Below are 20144 nucleotides of genomic sequence, written 5' to 3' on the forward strand. Positions count from 1 at the left end.
TGGGGCTAACATCATGTATGAGATAGTACTTTATCTGAGGAGGCATAAAAATAGAGCAAGAAATCATTACCAAGAATGCAAAGCAAATTTGAAAAATCAGCAAAGTTTAAAATGAAATGTTCCTAGTTGATTTCACGTGCTACTTGCCTAATGAGACTGTAACATATGATTATAACTAAATCTAGAGCTGCTGGAGGAACAGTGGGGAGAGTCACTTTTTCAGGTCCCTGTGAAGTACTACCAGACTCATGCATATACCGTGGCACGTCTGCAGCTCAGGAAATTCTTGCTTCCCAGTATGTAATGGGCACCTACTCTTTTTGTCTGCCCAGCACCCATTCCTCTCTTTTTTTTGGTAACCAGATTCTCTTTTGGGGATCCCACTCTCCTGTGTGCAGTTGCATGAGACTATCTTGTCATCCTCTGGTTAAGCAGTGGTCACAGTGACCTAAGCCTGGCCAAGAAGCTCTTCTTTCTTGGGACTCTGAATCTTCATCGGAGCCTGTAAGATAAAGATCGCGGCTATTAATTCCTTCCATCAGAGGTGCCCTGAGGAGACTATCCTTAGTTAGAGCCTCTAGTCCTACTCTTTCAGCCTTTCTAGATTTTTCCATTAAATTCCCTTATTCCCTTGTTAATTTTGCCAATTCGCTTCTGTTGCTTGCAACAAAAGCCCAAATTTATACACAGCTGCCCTGTCCCAAAGGCTTCTGGGTGGCAGTGTGGGCACTCGTGCACCAAACTCAGGCCATGGTCATACCTTCTCAGAGCAGAACTTCTGAAGGGAAAGCGCTGACTTGGAAAAACAGTGCTAGAAAAGATAAGAGTCGCTTCTCTGACAACTTGACATTTTTTTAAAAAACAAATTACAGAAGAACATCCCTCACTGAGCACCTACCTGTCCTTTTGGATTTCAGTTTTCATGCATTTTTCCCCCCTAGAAGATGGCACGGTGTGCTGGGAAGACAATCTACACTTTGGAATCAAATTGCCCATGTGCAAATCCTGCCTTTGTGTCTTAACTAAACCTCAATTTCCTAGTCTGTTAAAAGGGGATTATAGCATCTACTTCACAGGGTATTTGAAAACATTAAATAAGGTAATTCACATAAAGTGCGTATTACAGTGCTTGATACATAGTAGATTCTCAACAACATTGACTGTAGGGACAATAAGCTCAAATACACTTCCTTGGATTTCCTTGTATTTGATCCATATGCTCTCTCTCTTGGGGTAATAGGATCAAGCAAATATGATATTCCTTAGACACAAAGATACAGCGTGATTGATCTACCATCAGTTGAACATGTGTTTAGAGTTTTTTAGCAAGTTGTGATTTTAAGAGCCTGAGTCAGAGACTTTGAGTCTTGAGACAGAGCTCTCTATAATTATTATCGTTACTTTTCTCTCTCTGTCTCTTTCTTTTTCTCTTTTTTACATTATCTCTTTGAGTTCATCTTTCTGTTTCACCTCTTTATTGTTAAATCTTGTAGGTAATAACAACTCTAGTTCAAAAAATAGTTATTGAGAGCCAGGTTCTGAATGTAAAGATGAGTTAAAATGCTTTCTACCTTCAAGGCTTTACACTCTCCCCCTCGTCTTCATTTCCATTGCTTTCATTGACATTTGGGCTCTTGGGAAACTTTTATCCAAATGGTTGAAAGGACTTCCTAACCCATCTTTCATCTCTTATCCTTACTTTCATCCAACCCCTCAAATCTCTCTGCTAGATTAATCTTCCTAAAATTTAGCTCTGACTACATATATCAGCAAAACCCTCCATTGCTTTTCATTACCTACCAAATAAAGCCATCAATCTTCTTTCTGGTGTGATGGGCTCTCCATAATATGGTGTCACATTTTCATCTCTGTCTCCTCCCTCTGTTTCCCCATTGCTCTGACCATCATCTCTTCCTCCCCAGCAGGTTCCACATTTCCCTATCCAGCCTTTGATTCATTTCCAATACCCTTCCAATGTGGTTCAAAACCCTGCCCATTCTTTAAGGCCATGAATAAATGACACTTGTTTAAGTTTTTCCTGGTGTCCCAAAGCATAGAAAGGCTCTCCCTCCTCTGATACCCTATAGCATGTTGCAACTATAACTCTGTCTTCTTTTTCATAGATATTAAGGAATATGATAAGACAGGAAGGACTCTCTGATTATAAGAAAGGAGACTATAAAAGGCACTTACAAGAAAGGAGGGAGGAATTCAGCCTTGTCTGGAGATTTTGAAGAAAAGGATATAACTTCTGAAGAAATCCTTTATGAGGTCCTGTTCTGTCTGGAAGTCAATCAGTGAACTGGTGGCTGCCAAAAGCCTGGGTAATTAAAATTTTAGTAAATTTCTTGAGACAGTTTTAATTCCTTGAGATAGCATATGCCTGCAGACAGGAAGGGAGATGACTAGCACATCTCTTATGACAGAGACTAAAGACTAGCATGGAACTATTTTCACTTTGTCAAAGGAAATAGCACCCAAGAGATACTTCTAGACGCTGGTTGTTTTGAAGGTTTCTGTACCTTCTTGGGACTAGGTAAGTTATTTTTCTTTCTTCCATGATTTGGATCCTGGGATCCTTGTCCTGTTCATTTCCTGGTTCTTTGCAGAAACCTTGAGTACAAGAGTCACTATCAGGAAACTTTGAGAAAGGAAAGACACTGTTTTGCAGCACTTACCACATGTGTGTTTAACTTCCACATTAAACATAAGTAGGTATTATTTTCTTCATTTTTATAGGTGTCAGAATATTAGAGAGATTTATAAATTCGTCCAGGATTGCTCATTAAGGGTTGAAATAGTGTTCAAACTGAGATCATATTTTTTCTGGTTCCATTTATATTTTCCCACCACCCCTTCTTTGTAATCTGTTCACCTTTTTTACTTTCTATCCTATAGACCCTAGAACTATCCTGTTGCTCTAACTCCCCACCAATCTTTCCCATTGCCATATCAATCTAAAGCCTGTCCTTTACCTTCTCACAGAATCAAAGGAGACTTTCCCTGTGACCCACTTCTTGAGGGCTAGGTTATAAGCCATCTCAGAAATGATTCTGAGCTAAATAGTGATATATTTATGACTCGAAGACTAAAATTATTCCTTTATGATTTTGGATTTATTTCTCCTTTTAATTCTATCAATTTTGCTTTCTGTATTTTGAGGTTTATGTTAATAAGACATACAAATTTAGGATGCTACATCTTTCTAATGAATTGCCTCTTATCATTATAAAATATTTCTCTTTATCTCTGGTAATATTCCTTGTCTTGGAGTCTACTTTGTCTGATTTTATAGCCACACCACTCTCTTTTGGTTAGCATTTGCATTGTAATATCTTTTTGCATCCTTTTACTTTCAACTTCTTTGGGTCCTTACATTTAAACTCTGTCTTCTGTAAACAGTATATAGTTGAGTCATTGAGTCATTTTTTAAAAAATCAAGTCTGCTAGTCTCTATCTTTTAATTGGAATGTTTAGTTAATTAACATTTAATATAATTATTGAGTTAGCTGGATTTATGTTTCTCATCTTGCTATTTGTTTTCTGTTTTCATAAAGAACTGCATTTGAATAGGAAACTCATAGATACAAAGCTTCTAATCTTATTTGGTAAGGTTTTAGACTATCTTAGCTGATGAAGTAAGAGGTCTTTCTGACAACTCTCAAGTGTTGCCAGGTAAACCATCTGAATTTTTTCCTGTGCTTTAATTATTTACACTTAGGCCACTTTTAGTTTTTACCTCTGTAAATGATATATCACAGGCCATCTTCACCTATGCCCTGTTTGGGGCTGATGTAATAGAATTGAGTTCCAGAAGGCAGATCATTGAGTCAAAGAATATTAAACATTTGTACAGTTAATGATACACATTATTGTGTTGTTTTCCATATGGGTGATGCCATGCAACCAGCAATGCATGAGAGTACCAATTTTTCCACACTTGCTTGAGAACTGGATGTTATTATTTATTTAAAAAATTATTTAATTTCCAAATTGAATTATACCATAACTTCTGGGATTATATATAGTATACCTTAAATTTTTGATGATCTGTAAAGACTTCCAGAACAGTAAATATAAAACATCTTATTTATTATTTAAAGAATGTTCTTATGCAGACAGAGTAAAAAATTGTCGAGAAGATCCAGGGAAACTGAAGAATTCCCTGGTTGATTTCTGAGGAACACAATTGTCACTTAACAGATTGCTGTACCCTCTCTTCTTCAAAACCTCATACCAAATCTATATTTTGTTTCATTCTAAGGCCTTGTTTCAAAAGGAATTTGCAAGATGCAAATTTTGATGCACCTAAGGGACAGCTTATGTGCTTACAATAGTGATGGCCCACCCACCCCAATCAGGGGAAAATGAAAATCTTTGCTAATTAGGTACCTTTGTAATATGGAAACATAATGATTTCTATTATGCAATCAAGTATGAGCATTTCCTTCATTATAAACTGCAATTCTTCTTTGTTATATGAAAGCAAGAACTGATTTTATTTTCAGATCAATAGTTGCTGTGCTGAATTAACAGATGTGAAATGTTAATATAGCATAAAATAGCAAATTAGTCTGCTTGAATTTGGGAATATCTTTCTAGTCAGACCACATGGATTGGGCCAGGCATGCACCACAGCAGCATGCTGCTCTGGAATTTTCTGGATTATAGAGACCTTCTTGGTTGATATAGGCCTTCTGAAAAATCACAATGGGACTTTGAATAAATGCTTTCATCTCTTAGGCTTTTCTCATAAAATTGGTGTGGTTCTGAAATGTGTTTTCTCAAGGGGTGTAATGCATATTTGCTTTTTGCTGGGCGGGCTGAGACAATAATGATTGCAATCAATAAGAAACTCTTTCATCAGGAGAGTTTTATGACAGCAGCTTTAACGGTATCCCGACGTGAGATGAACTCAGTTAAGTTTTATTGGTAATTTACCAGATATACTTCATGAAATCTACTTGGAGAAGTTCAGAAGTCGTTTTCATCTGCAACCATCGAAAGCCTCCAAAGATTATAGGAAATCCAAACCCATTTCCAATCTGGCCAGCACTTGAGGGGGTCAGCTCATGCAGCCAGTCCCCAACTGTCTATACCTCAGGTCTCACAGGGACACTGGCTGACACAGATTTTCAATTCCAGCTTTATTCCTCTTCTTTATTTGTCTTTCCTCTAAAACTTATATGTGTACAGGTGCATGTGCACACACACATGCACCCTATCTAGCTGCTCCCTGTAAGCAGGAGATACTGTGGTTTTGATAGTATCCTAAGTTTCAACCTTCTTCAGGAAGCTTTAACAAATAGCCATAAAACATTCCTAAACTATTTTTGATTTGTAGTGATGCCTGAGGTCTCTTATTTCATGTAAGCCCTACAATGATATTTTGAGGTGATTGTGAATATTCTTCCTTAAGTGGAGGAAATTGAGGTTCAGCGAGGTTAAGCAACTTGCCCAAGGTCACACAACCATGACTTGGAAGATGAAGAATAGTAAAGCCAGATCTAACTTGACTTCAAAGCCCACAGTCTTGCCAGATACCACTTTGACTCCCAGGGAGACGTAGGTAACTGACCACTTGCTTTAACCTTGTCTGGCCCAGTGAGTAGGTAAATAATCCATACCGTACTTACTCAAATGAAAGGTCGAGGGAAGACATACTTTACAAATGCAAAAAGCACTACAGAAGTGTAAGTGGATATCACTAATATGTGATAAGATTATTTGTTATTTGTCAAATGAAGGTCAAATGAAGACTTCTAAGAACCTCCCAGTATCTCCCAACATCCTTGGAGAGCTTCTAGAAATTTCATTATATTTACTTCTTTGGGTTGATGGGTCAGGTCCATCTTGTTTCTTTTACCTCCACCTTCCTTAGCCAGGACCAATTTATCCAGTAAATATAGCAGGCACAGTGCCTAGGGCCCGTGGTACTTTTAGAGGCCCACAAAAATGTTTAAAGTTTTTTTTTTAATCAGAAGAAAAAAGTGAATATATTCCAGCATGGATTGTATTCATCTTTATACTAATTCATTCATAAAATAGAATTTTTAATATATATTTTTAATGGAAGGACAGCCCACAAAGCAAAAGTGCATGGGGTCCACAAAAGTCATAATGTGCCTCTGACCTCAGCTCCTCATGGCTGGAGCCATTAATGTAACCAGGCTAAAGCCTACCCTTCAGGTCACAGCCCCTACTCTCCAGTGGGGTTTGGAGCTAACTCTGGTTTCTGTAAGCCAGGGTTGGGTGGTTGGTATAACCATCCTTAGCTGGTTTGGGGGCTCTTGTGTATGTTCTTGCTTACCATGCATGTCCTAAGACTTCTCACCCAAGCTGCTTTTTCTGTGTGGCATGCTTTCCCTTCCAATCTCTACTCGCGAAGCGTTGGTGGTATAGTGGTGAGCATAGCTGCCTTCCAATCTTTACCAGCCTAACTCCTGCTCAGGCTTTGAGTCTTAGCTTAAATATCGCTTTTTAAGAAAGTCTTTCTTGGTGACCCCTTCCCAATCTAAAATTTATACCCTTGGTATACTCTAGAGCATCGTGATTCATGTTTGGAGCAATTGCTGTGCTCCGTTGCTGTGTTTATTTGTGCGATTCCCACATCCCACGTTGGCTTCATATCTATCTTCCTCTTTTATACCTGTGCATTTTCACTGTGTGTCCTTGACGCCTAGCACAGAGCCTGATACTTGTTAGAAGCTCAATAAATACTTATTGAATGAATTAATGATTGGATAATTGTCTTCATAGCCAACCAAGTCCCGTATCCAGTGGTCCAGGGCAAGCTCTGGGTACCAGTGTAACCCACACACCACTCCCATGCCTTCCCAACCCGTGTGATGGGGTTCTGATTCATTGTGCTCTGGCCCACTTAGTTACTTTGTATGGAACCCCAGATTCCCTGGAAATGGGGCTCATTCTGTTCTCTAGTCAGAGATTGGAGCCCTCCCTTACTAACCTGGACCAGGCAGCCATATTTGAAGTTTTGCCTCGTTTATTTCTGTGGTAGAGGGCAACATCTTTGGCAAGCATGACCAGCACTCATCCTGGCACCGGAGAGTTCAAGTCCCATCTCAATTCACCCGTTGTAAGCTCTGCTCCAAGACTAGCTTGCAGCAGTGTGGTTTCTGGGATCTTTGGTCCTACTTGACCTCGGAGTTCTCCTTCTTCACCGTGGCTTTTGTGCCTCTGTAGACTTCATGCTATTGCCTGTCCTAGGATAAAATAGAAGTTACAGAAAGCCTCAGCTGAAATGGATGAGGTTTTCAGACCAAGCTGTTTTCAGCCATTAACACCAACTGATTTTCTTTCTTGAAAACCTGTGACTCAGGTGAAGCTGAGGAAAGATGAGAAGCATGATCAATACTTTTTTTCCTTAAGAAGTAATGTATATTTGTTATCAAAAATTTATAATATAAAAATAAAAGAAAAAATAAAAATCATTCAATAAATGTTTTCCTTTTTGCTCATCTGTATTTTCAAGTTTTCAACACTGAATATGTTTTTTTTTTTTAATGTCTGATTCTTATTTATTTGTTATTCTTAGAAAATCTCAGCTTTGACTGGACTCAACTTAGAAGTAGAAGCTTCACGGGGCGCCTGGGTGGCTTAGTCGGTTAAGCGGCCAACTTCGGCTCAGGTCATGATCTCGCGGTCCGTGAGTTCGAGCCCCACGTCGGGCTCTGTGCTGACAGCTCAGAGCCTGGAGCCTGTTTCAGATTCTGTGTCTCCCTCTCTCTGACCCTCCCCCATTCATGCTCTGTCTCTCTCTGTCTCAAAAATAAATAAACATTAAAAAAAAAAAAAAAAGACGTAGAAGCTTCTGGGCACCTGGGTGGCTCAGTCGGTTGAGCGTCCGACTTTGGCTCAGGTCATGATCTCGTGGTTCGTGGGTTCGAGCCCCGCATTGGGCTCTGTGCTGACAGCTCAGAGCCTGGAGCCTGTTTGGGATTCTGTGTCTCCCTCTCTCTCTGCCCCTCCCCCACTCATGCTCTGTCTCCCTCTGTCTCAAAAATAAATAAACATTAAAAATTAAAAAAAAAAAAAAAGTAGAAGCTTCAGAGAGGACAGCCCCTGTCTCTTGGCAATCTGTTCCTGGCTTTTTTCTTTGGCCTCCTTCCTTCTCTTGGCCAAAAGGTTAGCATATTCTGCAACCTTTTCCTTATTTTTCTGAGTATGCTGTTTCTCCAGAGCAGTATACCCATGTTTATGTTGCAAGGCATGTAGAGTAACAAGATGCTGAATCTTGGGTGCTTTGTTCTAGATTTCTTACTTTCCTTGTGTAGAAACTTTCTTACAACATCCTGGCAGACATCATCTTCTTTAAAGAGACTGAAAGTCTGTGGATTCTGGACCACAGACAACAAGGTACATCGTGAGTAATATCAGGTAATATCAAGGTAATATCAGTGAGTCCAGGAATATCCTTATTTCCTTTCTTTTCAATGACCAAGCTGAGAACACTCAGCTTGGCATCCCCAATGTAACCCCAAACAGATTTGTGTTTTCTTTTTCAAGTCCTCATTAGTCTATAAGAGGAATGCCCCTTACTCAGCAGCAGGTGGACATGGCCATGGGTCAAGACACCTGCTTCATGGGGAAGCCTTGGTTGTCATTCCTTCGGTGATTTGGACCATATGACCAAATGGTCCATTCTTCACCCAGAGCATCGGCAGCCACTTTTGTGCCTATATACTTCTCATAAAGGGTAGGAAGTTTATGGTCATTGTCCACTTCAGTGAGTTCCTTGCAGCCAGTAGCTGGGAAAGAGATGTTCAGTTTCATCCTGAAGCAGTTGGCCTCTTCCAACGTGCTACAAAAAAAAAAAAGAGAGAATATGGATTATTTTATATTATTTTATTTTATTTTATGTTTATTTACTCTTGAAAGAGAGAGACAGAGACCGAGTGTGAGCGGGGGAGGAGCAGAGAAAGAGAAGGAGTCACAGAAACAGGCTCCAGGCTCTGAGCTGTCAGCACAGAGCCCGATGCAGGGCTCAAACTCAGGAACAGTGAGATCATGACCTGAGCCAAAGTTGGACACTTAACCGACTGAGCCATCCAGGGGCCCCTGTATTATTTTATAATAAGAAAAAAGTTATTTTCAATTTTAAAAGAGCTCAGAAAAATATACTCCAAAATATTAATAGTTATTTTTTCTGGATTTTAGGATCATAAGTAAATAAAATATTTTTCTTCAGGCTTCTCTTTTCTTCCTATTTTTGTACAATGAGAACTATGTTACTTTTGCAATTGGGAAAAAACAATTTCACAATAAATATTATTAAAATTAATTGTACCACGCAGAACGTGCTTACATTTTCATGTATATTGTTCAAGCCTTTTGTCTTACGCTTAGATAGGGTTTTTAAAAATGGCTACAGTCATACAGTATTGTAATATTATTAAAAAAATTTTTTTTAATGTTTTATTTTATATTTGAGAGACAGAAAGAGACGGAGCATGAGCAGGGGAGGAGCAGAGAGAGAGGGAGACACAGAATCCGAAGCAGGCTCCAGGCTCTGAGCTGTCAGCACAGAGCCTGACATGAACTCGAGATCATGACCTGAGCTGAAGTCGGATGCTCAACCGACTGAGCCACCCAGGCGCCTGTGTAATCTTATTTTTAAACTCACTCTCACATCGTAAGCATCTTTCTACATCATTAAGATTTTTTTCCACAAAATCACTTTATTTTATTGTAAAGATCTTATTTATTTTTAAATAATCTCTACATTCAATGTGAGGCTTGAACTCACAACCCTGAGATCAAGAGCCACATGCTCTTTCACCTGAGCTAGCCAGGTGTCCCTTACAAAATAATTTTAAGTGACTGCCTAGTACTCCATTGTACAACAATAACAGTTTATTTAAATTATTTGCTGTAGTTGGACATTTATGTTGTTTTAGATTGTCAGCCTTATTAGTACTACTAAAGACTATTTCCTGTAAGAAAATTCCTAGAAGCAGAATTATTTGACTTTTTTTTTTTTTGGCATGCCCATCTTTAAGGTTATATATTCATACCGGAGTCCCAAAGGATGGGGTTCTGTGGGTAGAGTCAGCACAGTGGGGAGTTGAAAGAAGAGAGAACATGAGAGGGAACAAAAGGAAAATAGGATGGTCATAAGGATCACACGTCTGGGTTGGGTAATGAGGATCATGGAAACTATACTAAGGTAAATACATGAAAAGCCATGATGGACTAGAATGAGGCAAAGACTTATTATGCCTCTGTTGTGAATATCTACACACATCATCCAAATCTGAAATTTATTCTTGGCTTTGACTCTTTTACTCAGGCTCTTTGCTTGAGTTCCTAATCCTATGCGCAGTCCTATTGCTGTGTTTTAAATTTCCGCTTTGCTCTTGCTTAGGGTGGCCATGTAATTTGTTCAGGTTGTATACTGTGCATTCTAGGGGACATCAGTCATTGTAGTTTGTGATTTATGCAGTGCACAGCCTGCACAACGCTTTGCAGCGGTCACGTGCTTGCCAGTCATTATGTTGTGATCCTCTTCTTTTGTTACTTGGGAGAGCCCTTCCTTCTCAACAGATTCTGGATTATCTTTTCACATAAACCCCAAATACTATCCCCGTTCTTGAGAAGGTTGGTGTTATTAGGAATGCAATGGAGTGGACTTATATTCTGGATGGAAGTCTGGGCTAAACAATTCCTTTGAACTCAAACTACCCAAGGTTTCCTACAACTCTCTTTTTCACTTGGCCTGGGAACGAGCTAGAAACAGAAACATTAAATATAACTGATCTTAAAATAAATTAAAGATAGAAAAAAAAAAAGCGATCTTACTACCTGGTGTGCAATCCAACCATCCCAAATACTAAAACTTTATGTTCATCCATAATATTTTCCTCTCACAATAAAAATCTCTGAGTGTAATAGTAAAGCAGCAGGCACTCACCACAGAGTGAAATTGTCGCCTGCCTGCAGGAAAGGAGACATTTAAAAGCACTTTGTTCCTTGTGGCCCTCTCTATTATAAAAGCTTCATGATAAATCCGTCCCTAGCTAAGGCCTAGGGTGATTTAAATATATGGCAGCAAAGTCTCCAGTGGTCAGTTGAAGGATATGAGTTGTAGCACAACCAAAGAGAACAGAAAGTCTCCTTACGTTCACGCTTTGTTCTTTCTTTTTCAAGGGATGGCCACAGTAATTGCAAAGGAAAGGAACAGGTGAAAATGAAAGAGACACAGAGAGGCTACGGGAAAAGATGGCGTCGAGGCTTTGCGCTGACGTAATCCAAACATACTGAGTAGCTTGCCTCAAATCCTCTACAACACGCAGCACATTCTATGTTGAACGTCCAAATGGAACATTTCTGACATCGTTACAGGGCTTTGCATAAGCAATTCAGTATATCTGGCCTAAAGCAATCTTTGGATATATTTTGTGAAGTGGATGATGACAGCAGATTCACCTTTAAAATCTGCCTGCCCCTGCCCACACCCTCACTCACAAATGTTAGATTTTATACTTTTAAAAACGTCAAAAGCCTTGACGTTGGAAATCTTCCTTCTCCTCACTCTCACTCCTCCCTTCTCCTCCTCTCTGTGAGTGTAATCGCCGAATATAGTCAGCTTCAGAGTTTCTTTCCCTTCAGATCATGTTTGTAATGATGAAAAATTTATTTTTCACTTGTGGCATTTTATCTGTACATGACTTTATGTGCTTATCTTTGTCATTTGTTGAGGAGTACTTGGCAATAGGCATCCTCAAGAAAAAAAGTGGAAGTCTGAAAGCTTGAACATGGAGTATTTTATAAAAATTTCGAGACCATAAGTTCCGTCAAGGTAAAGAGTGTCTGATTAATGAAAAAAAAATTTTTTTCTATCATGTGCCCTTGGAATCCAAAGAACCAGAGGTTCAAAGTGAAAACGTATGTAACTTCTCTTAGACTTATATTCTCAAAAGAAGAAAGAAAGAAATGGGGGGGGGGGGGGGGAAGGAGGAAAGGAAGAGGGAGAGGGAAGAAGGAAGGTAGGAAAAATGGAAGGAAGGAAGGAAGGATGCCTTAAGCACTGGAACATACCTGTGTTCTTAATAAAAATTTTTTATATTTACCATATTCTCTGTATGATCTTAAGATTTTTCTCTTTATCGCTGTTTTAAAATAATTCGATTATTGCACACTTTGCAATAGTTTTTGAGTTTCTTGGGCTTGGCGTGGAGCATCTTTGACTTATGGGTGATGACATTTAGAAATATTTCCTCCATCATTTCTTCAAATATTTTTTTCTGCCCCACTCCCTCCTTCAGGGACTCCTCTACTAAATGCCCCATGAATTGTGAGGTTTTCCACTCTGGCTGGTGGGAAGAGGAACTCTTCCTGGCCCTGAACAATTTCTAGAGATGTTTCCTCTAGTCCTTCCAGGTGTTTCTTTTCCCAGGCTCAGTTGGCTTCCTCATCCACAGACACTATCAGCACTTAGCTGAAGACTCAGGACAACTACTCTGCGAATCTGTGAAGTCCCCTGTGCAGTTTTCTCCTCCCGGATGCTCTGTCCTGTGTGTCCCAGCTGCGTTGGCCTGCCTGTGTTCCCTGCCTTCCCCAGCACAGGTCTCTTCCTGGTTTCCCCCTCCCTACGCCACAGCCTGGAAGCTCTCCAGGTAGGAGACCGAAGTAATTGCAGGGCTCACCTTGTATGTTTCCCTTCTTCCAGGGACCACAGCTCTTCATCGTCTTATGTTCAATGTCTTGGAAACTGTATTTTGCATTTTTGTTTGTTTGTCTCAGGCAGAGGGCAAATTGGGTCCCTGTTCCTCTATCGTGGCCAGAGGATAAGTCTCAGTAAATTTAATAAATATTTGTTGAATCAATAAATTCACGCTGTGCCTGATCATAATGGAGACCATTTCTTTATAGTTCTCTCACCCTTCCTGTCCAGTGGTGGAGTTCATTGAAATGTTTTCACTGAAGATTGTTCTTTTCCTTGAAAAACTAGATGGGGAGAGAATAGTAGCTCCTGAGGGCGAATATGCTGTTACTCTTTGACCGTTTTGTCAGGATACCATTCTGTAACAGAAGACCTCCAGCTGTTTTATTTTCCTATTCTTATGTCCATCTACTAAAGGTGGAAAATCCCTGGATCCTGATTGGCCCAGCTTGAACTACATGTTCTTCTCTTGGTTTGGGAACATAGCGTGCCTCGGTTGACAGTCTTAATCAAAGCTGTCTCCTGGGACGCGTGGGTGGCTCTGTCAGTTGAGTGTCTGACTCTTGATTTTGGCTCAGATCATGGGAAGGAGGCCCACATCAGGCTCCATGCTGAGTATGGAGCCTGCTTGAGACTCTCCCTCTTTCTCTCTCTCTCTGCCCCTTCCCCACTCATATGCATGCCCTCTCTCATTCTAAAATAAAACAAACAGCTGCTTACTGTGACAGGAAGGTAAGGCTCCAAAAGGAAACAGGGATACTCGATCCAAGCAAAAGAGATGGCTTTTGTATAGCCACAATAATAAATGTCTCCTGCTATTGGCCATTTACGAAGATGTTTACCGGAGTTTTTTAGCACTGAAATCTTATGGGCTTAGGATACAGTGACCTCACAGGTAAATGACTATTAATACTCTTCATTGTACTTGAAAGTATTTCTAACGATATGATCGATTCTCAGATGATTGCTATCCCATCCTATCATCAGAAGACTTTATACAAATGTGCCCTGCTACACATACATGGCTTTTATTCGGAACCTCTAAAAATGCTCTTATGCCTAACATATTTTAGCACTAGAGTGGCTACAAGGCAGGACAAGCCTAGAGGCGTCTGGTCTGGGAAACAGGCCAGGTCGGGTTAGGCAGAGAGCATGATGTGAGGGTAAGAGGTTATGAGAGGGAAGGTACAGAAAAGGTGGTTGGAAAAATGTGCGTGCGTGTGTGTGTGTGTGTGTGTGTGTGCGTGCGTGTGCGTGTGCTGGAATACAGAAACCATGATTAAGATCTAGGCCTGGGGTGTCTCTGGTACCCATATAGGCAGACTGATGACGCCCATGTGGGCAGAAACAGAGACGAAGCTTGCAGGTACAATTCAAACTGGGCTAAAGGGAATAAGTAAAGAACTTATTCTCCAAGTTCTGTAAGATGAGGGACCACAATACAGTGTCCAGGAGACACGGGGAGCCATAAGACAGCACTACGACTGCTTGTGACCTTTGAAGTTGGATCATTTGCTCCCCAGTGGCAGGTAGTCAAGGTATTGAGGCTTTGTGGGTTTCTTATAGTTACAACGTCCATTGTTTCCAAGTAGTTTTGTTGGTCTTCGAGCTTAGGGTGGGATACTCGGATGTCAGAGTACTCTTTATTAAATGTCATGAACTCCTGAAATGTATAATTTTGTGATAACTCAGATGCCACCTCATTTGGATTCTTGTACAGACATGTGGTAGCGTGTGTCGAAGATTTAGGAAGGGTTGGAGATAAAAACTTAAAAAGAAGAAAAATGGACGCGCTGTTTTTGTTCTGTGAAAGTGGAAAAAGTCATAATCTTTTGAATTTTCCTTAGTGGAGAACTTTGATGTAACTTGTGTAACACCGGGATTCTGTGTGATTAGACTTTGAGAACACTTACAGTGGATGGTACATTCTTTTTTTTTTTGAAAAGCCTTTTTATTGAAATGTAATAACATATCTATATATCACATTATTAATAGTTAATATATATCCACAATCCACCCCTTGCACTAAACCTCCTTTAAGAAAGAATCATTTCGGGGCGCCTGGGTGGCTCAGTCGGTTGGACGTCTGACTTCTGCTCAGGTCATGATCTCATGGCTCTTGAGTTCGAGCCCCGCATCCGGCTCTGTGCTGACAGCTTGGAGCCTGGAGCCTGCTTCAGATTCTGTGTCTCCTCTCTCTGACCCTCCCCTGTTCACGCTCTGTCTCTCCTTCAAAAATAAATAAACATTAAAAAAAACAAAGTTTAAAAAAAAAAAAAAGAATCATTTCAACTGACCGTTACCAGAGGGGAGGTCGGTGGGGGGATGGGTGAAATAGGTCATGAGGATTAAGGAGTGCACTTGTCCTGATGAGCACTGGGTGATTAAAATAAAAACTTTAAAAAAACTTAAAAAAAATTTTTTTTGGCATTTATTTATTTTTGAGAGAGAAAGAGACAGAGCATGAGCAGGGGTGGGGGTAGAGAGAGAGCGAGGGAGACACAGAATCTGGAGCAGGCTCCAGGCTCTTGAGCTGTCAACACAGAGCCCGACGCGGGGCTCGAACTCACCAACCGTGAGATCATGACCTGAGCTGATGTCGGAGGCTTAATTGACTGAGCCATCCAGGCGCCCCCCCCAAAAAAAAATTTTTGTAATACTCACTTATCTGTGTGTGTGTGTGTGAGAGAGAGAGAGTCAAAGCGCAAGCAGGGAGGTGGGGGGGGGTGCAGAGAGAGAGAGAGAGAGAGAGACACAGAATCTGAAAGCAGGCTCCAGACTCTGAGCTGTCAGCACAGAGCCCGACGCGGGCCTCGAACTCACCAACCGTGAGATCATGACGTGAGCTGATGTCGGAGGCTTAATTGACTGAGCCACCCAGGCGTCCCCCCAGAAAAACTGTTGTAAAGAAAAAACTCCTTTCCCAGTTGCCGGGAGTATGGTTAGCCGACAGCCTGTGACTCTTAACACCTTCAGGTCTGCTTTTGAGCTGAAGTCACGCTCTTCCCAAGGGGGCCCCACCCCAGCCAGTGACTGAGCAAGACTTCTTACAAAGGCCTCGTCATTCCTGCCAGGGAGCTCCCCGCCATGAGTGGCATCTGCTGTGGCGCTCCAGATGAGTGGACAGGATTTTTGTGAGCTCTGCGGGAGGTCTGAGAGCTCTCCCTGCCCAGCCCTGCTTCTCCCCCTCACCTCTCACAAATGTTGCTCTTGCAAGAAACTTTTTGCACACTCCTCCGTGTCTCAGCATCTGCTTCTGGCCCAACGGAAGGAGACGTACACATGTCCCAAGTGTATACCTTGATGAACTTTTCCAAACTGAACATCCTTATGTAGCCAGCACATTCAGAAGATAATAGAGAGCATCCTGGAGGTCCCCAGTGCTGCCTTCCTCCCACTCATCACTCCCTCCACACTGTGACCGCTGTCCTAACTTCCTTTTTTTTTTTTTTAATTTCTTTAATGTTTATTTATTTTTGAAAGTTTTTTTATTTTTTACATTTATTTATTTTTGAGAGACAGAGTGAGACAGGGTGTGAGGGGAAGAGGGGCAGAGAGAGAAGGAGACACAGAATTTGAAGGAGGCTCCAGGCTCTGAGCAGGCGTTCAGCACAGAGCCCGATGCAGGGCTTGAACCCATGAACTGTGAGATCATGACCTGAGCCGAAGTCGAAGTCCGAAGTTCAACCAACTGAGCCACCCAGGCGCCCCCCACAATCCTAACTTCTAACAACATGGATTCGTTTGCCCTGTTATAGCGCTTCGTATAAATGGAATATTAGGATATCTTTTGTGTTTGACTTCTTTTGCTCAAGATTGTGGATTTCTAAAAATTCTTTTAAATTCATAATAGCTTAGGTGTAAGTTTTCAAGTAAATGCTTGTCCTTTTTTCATCTTTCCATTCTCTCTCTCTCTCTCTCTCTCTTTCTCACACACACACACACACACACACGGCAAATATAAGGAATCTTTTTCAGTTCAATTTTCTTTTTTTAAGTTTGTTTTAATATTTATTTGTTTTTGAGAAAGACAGAGCAATAGAGAGCACAAGCAGGGGAGGGGCGGAGAGAGAAGGAAACACAGAATGTGAAGCAGACTCCAGGCTCTGAGCTGTCAGCACAGACCCCTACGCAGGGCTTGAACCCGCGACCTGTGAGATCATGACCTGGGCTGAAATCAGACGCTCAACTGACTGAGCCACCCAGGTGTCCCTTCAGTTCAATTTTCAATTCGATATAGGGTGTATATGAAATAATAGTAAAGATTACATAGGACGTTCAATATACAAATTGGCAAAATGCACACATGCTGAAATTGTCAATGCCTTTATTCATCTCACACAAGTTTTCTGGTTTAGCTTCCACTAGATCTGAGTCATCAGGCTTAGATCACCTTTTAATATTATTATGGAGGACAGTTCCCGGTTTTCAAAAACTACCAAGGGACTATCAGTAGCTATACCTGTGTTAAGCAGATCTTTCCTGAGTTTTAGTTTAATTAATTCATTAGCTCTGCCCTAGAGAAATGGAGATCTTATTACGCAATATTTTTTGCTCAATTCCAATGACATTTCTTCACTCATTAACTGCCTCATGGTTCAATAGCTTCTAGAAAAGCTCCTATTTCTCAAACTGCTTGATATTCTAAGGCTTCACCTATTAAATATATATGCTTAAAGAATTTCCACCTTTTGATTCTTACTCCCTACCCAATTTAGGATCACTCTTGAAAATAATAAAGGGAAATATAAAGGCATTTTGCATAACTGAGTTCATGTACTTATGTATATGGTGAGAGGGCAGCTTCCAAGATATACTTACATACAGCTCTCTTGTTGGTGGGATTATTGGCTAACCACTTTAGAAAGAGAATTCTCTATTCCTCCTTGGAGAAGGAATCATCAGGCTATAAATCGCCATGCTTTTTGCACATGATTTTGTTTCAAATTTTTGAAACCAAAATGGTGGTTGATGATAGTTAGCCTTCTCTTTCCATTCTGTTTTTTTAAATTTTTTTTAATGTTTATTTATTTTTGAGAGAGAGAGACAAAGTGTGAGCGGGTGAGGGGCAGAGAGAGAGGGAGACACAGAATCCGAAGCAGGCTCCAGGCTCCGAGTTGTCAGCACAGAGCCTGACGCGGGGCTCAAACTCATGAACTGTGAGATCATGACCTGAGTGAAGTCAGACACTTCACCAACTGAGCCACCCAGCTGCCCCCTTCTCTTTCCATTCTTAAAAGAGTCACAAAAATTCATGTTAGAAAGACAAATGAAACCTGGGTTCTGCACGCTAGGGAATCTTTTTTCTTTTTTCTTTTTTTTCTTAATACAGGGACGTGTTAGTATCATTGGCCACATATAAACTTCTTCTTGGCTTTCTTGGAGAATCAAATGCCAAACTGTTAACAGAGGAAACTTTAATACAGTAAATGAATGAATTGATAGAAAGGCCATTTATGTTTATATGTTTTTAAATCGAAATAATGATTCTAAAAAGAGAAGGGTAAATGATATGTATTTTGTTCTAAGATTTCAGAAGATTTCTGTTTTCCTAACTGGTGCTTCTAACTTCAGAGTAGAGGCTATTATGAAGCATGCTGTGTGTTAATCTAGGTAAATTCTTTGACATCTGGTCTGAGAGCAACAATGAAGTTTCATAACCTTTAGCGGGGTTATATTTAATTAAGTATACTTAGAAGATAGTATCTTACCGTTTTAGAGCTAAAAATGACCTTAAAAATAATCTAAGGTAACCACCCATTGCCCCATACAGATGGGGAGGGTGACACAGAGAACAGGGAAATGACTCTCCACATCACCTCACTGATAGATCTGGGGCTTTTCACACTGTCCCTTCTTTAGGGACCTTGGGTAGATTGGACCATTGTTCTTCAGAGGTTGTCAGCGTATTGACCTCTGATTTACATATCCTTGGCAAGGATTTCCTGAGGTGTCATCAGACTGACATCTGAGGGTCATCTCATTTACCTCCACATTTGAGATTAATTTAACCTATTCCAACAGTTTCTCTTTCAATGTCCATAACATGCATTTAACAATTCATCCAACTGAAATGTACTTGATGAACCAGATTTAAGCCCTGCCTTCAGGGAGTGAATAGTCAAGAGGAGGAGACAACAATCATAACACCGTGTGAAGGGTGTGATAACAGAGCACAGTTATGAAGGGACCCCCACCCAGATGTGACAGGGGCGTGGAGAAAGACGGGAGAAGAGAAGAGCACTTTGAGGAATGGGGAGAGCATACCACGTTCAAGAGTCATGCCTGTGAGTCTACTAGGAAAAGTGTTTCCTGATTTACAGTGGAGAAAACCAAAAAGGAAAACAAACACTGGCAGAATTTTGCTTTGAATGGAGAACTCAATGTAAGGGTAAGAAAACCAAAAGCTGTGGTGGGGAGAATATTGGATGGGAAGTCTGGAAATCAACCCAGGTTGACCTCCTGCTGGTGTTGCTAACTGGCTGTGTGCCCTAGACACATCAGATAATCTCTCTAGGTCCTGAATTATTCACCCAAAAAATAAGGAGCGGGGATGATATCTGAAGTTCCTCTGATTCTACCACCCAGGGATTCTGTGAGTCGAGCTGGTTTTATGCACTTACGTCTACTACGCAGGAAATGTAATAAATAAAATTTCCGAATTCTATCCCATCCTGATCCTGATTACGTTACAAGTTTATAAACCAGATTTAGAGAGACATAGACAATGCAGACTTCTTTTCCTTTTCTAAGGGGAAGGAGAATGAATATTTATAACCTATTGTGTTTCAGGTATTTTATTTCATCATTAAAATAATACTGCAGACTAGGCATTAACTAGTTTCATTTTATCAATGAGGGAACTGAGGTCCGCAGATTTTAAGTAATTTGTTCATCCAGAGGCACCTGGGTGGCTCAGTCGGTTGAGCGTCCGACTTCGGCTCAAGTCATGATCTCACAGTTCGTGAGTTTGAGCCCCGCGTCGGGCTCTGTGCTGACAGCTCAGAGCCTGGAGCCTGCTTTGGATTCTGTGTCTCCCTCTCTCTCTGCCCCTGCCCCATTCATTCTCTGTCTCTCTTTCAAAAATAAATAAACATTAAAAAATTAAAACAAAACAAAAAAAAAAGAAAGGAAGAAAGAAAGAAAGAAAGAAAGAAAGAAAGAAAGAAGGAAGGAAGCAGTTTATTTAAGGGTTAGCATGGCTCTTCATGGGATTCCAAGAATGAAGCTAAAACAGGGCGAGACCAGACAAAGTCCGGACCTTGAGGACTCTTCTAGATCCAAGGTGCCCCTTATGGCCCGAGGGCCAGGAGTCTCCGGTGCCTTACTCTGGAGCTCCACCAATGATGTGCCTCTGCAATCTGGGTACCTGTTCCTCTTTGTCTGTGATTAGAACTAGCTCTAAAGCACTTACTCTTTTCATCTGTTTTATCCTTTAAAAAATCCATAGTTTTTGCTTTCT

At 40.7% G+C, this 20144-nt stretch overlaps 1 pseudogene; it reads right to left on the minus strand.

Annotated features, from left to right (window-relative positions):
• LOC125930442 (40S ribosomal protein S6-like) overlaps positions 1–8793 on the minus strand; it is a 32579-nt pseudogene extending 23786 nt beyond the window's left edge.
• Between the last annotated feature and the right edge of the window lie 11351 nt (positions 8794–20144).

Source organism: Panthera uncia, chromosome A2 (genome assembly GCF_023721935.1).
Source record: "Panthera uncia isolate 11264 chromosome A2, Puncia_PCG_1.0, whole genome shotgun sequence".
In the NCBI taxonomy this organism is placed as follows: Eukaryota; Metazoa; Chordata; class Mammalia; order Carnivora; family Felidae; genus Panthera; species Panthera uncia.